The sequence below is a fragment of the Propithecus coquereli genome, unplaced genomic scaffold, assembly GCF_000956105.1.
Source record: "Propithecus coquereli isolate 6110/MARCELLA unplaced genomic scaffold, Pcoq_1.0 Scaffold82, whole genome shotgun sequence".
Lineage (NCBI taxonomy): Eukaryota > Metazoa > Chordata > Mammalia > Primates > Indriidae > Propithecus > Propithecus coquereli.
The window spans coordinates 3,387,472-3,389,107 of record NW_012154396.1 but is presented as its reverse complement, the minus strand read 5'-3'; the positions used below and the strand labels follow the sequence as shown (position 1 = coordinate 3,389,107).

General features: G+C 33.4%; 1 protein-coding gene across 1 annotated transcript in view; it reads right to left on the bottom strand.

Moving 5' to 3' along the window:
* GULP1 (GULP, engulfment adaptor PTB domain containing 1) overlaps positions 1-1,636 on the bottom strand; it is an 84,447-nt gene that overhangs the window by 54,623 nt on the left and 28,188 nt on the right. The gene's annotated exons all lie outside the window — the stretch shown is intronic.

The following is a 1,636-nucleotide window of genomic DNA, read 5'->3' as shown; positions in this document are numbered from 1 at the left end:
TACAGAATATTCCAGACTCCTTTTTTTTTTTATATAGGCCCCAACCAACCCATCAATAAATCCTGTAAGCTTTACTTCCAAAATGTATCAAGAATCAAGCTATGCTCATCATCTCATCAGACAGAATTCTAGTCTAATGTACTCTTCTCCTCTCCTAGACTATTGAAATGGACTCCTAGCCTGTTTCTGGGATATCACTTTGGCCTCTTTATGGTCCACGGTGCGCACAGCAGCCAGATGATTTACAAATCCCCTGTTTAAAACCTTTCAGTAACTTCTCACTGAAATTTTAAAAACTGTAAAACCTTTACCATGGCCTGCATGGCCTTATCAAATCTCAACCCTGGCTCTCTCTCCAGTGTCATCTCCAACCTTTTTAGCTCTCAGTCACTATGCTCCAGCCACAAAAGTCTTGTTACTGTTTTCAGCCCTTTGCATTGGCTAACGTTTTATCATTCAAATTTCAATTCAAATGTTACTTCCTCAGGAACGGATTCCCTGATCAATTTCTCTAAATAAGTCTCCAATCAGTTTCTTCTGCTCCATTTTATTTTATTGATAGTGCATATGAGATCTGATTTTTAAAATTTATTTATTCATTTCTTTATGTATTTATTACCTATCCGCCTTTCTCTCCTCATGGGATTTAAGTAACTTAACATCCACAATCAATAAACTGTTAAAAACCAAGGGCTTGAAACATCATATTGCCATAGTAGATGTTCCATAAACATTTTACAAGCTTCCACAGCAGATCACGACTGTATCAAATGTATACATTTGGCAAGTAAGATAAAATCAAAATCAAAGTGATATGTATTGAGCACACACACTTTGTCACAAATATACCACTTCAAAATGCAAGTGATGAATTAGTGGGACTATGAAAAATAAAAACAAAACCACAAAACCTTGAGAGGACTTTTTAGTATTCTTGAATATTTTTATTAAAAGTTTGAACCTAAAATCACGTAGTTTGCAAGAAAATCTCTCAGTATGACCAGTTTGTATTGATGAACAAAATACCTAAATGACTGAAAACCATCTAAGAAACAGCAACCTTTCTTTAGGGTGTCTCTGAGGAGAGGGGAAAAGTGCATCTAGATTCTTACACAGTGATTCCTTAAAGACAAAGGCTTTCCATGTGGATCATTCTGTTGCATGGGGCCTCATATTTTAAATTTATGATTTAATATAGAATAAAAGGATCAATATTTCTAATGAAGACTGTAATTTATTATTAGAAGATCTGGTGCATTTTAATTACTGCCTTGTATTTACAGAAATTCAATTTTCACTTTGCATTTCTTGTTAGGGACAATGGCTTGTAATTTTTTAGTTATCTAATTTTATCAAGAATGTTTCTACTTATTTTTCTGTTGCTTCCCATATCTTACTTTATCTGCTATTTTATCACAGACTGATAAGAAGAATAGTATACATACCAGTAATTTACAACATTTTCATTTTTACATTACTTTTAATGCCACAAAACCCCAACAATTCTATTCCTACCTTTGTTCTCTTCCTTTTCCCAAAAAGAATATTTTAAAGCGAAGATTAGAGATAAGTTTTCTATTTTACTTTGGCTAGCAATTACCTAAAGCGGATTATACTGTGTGTTGAGAAGAAAATC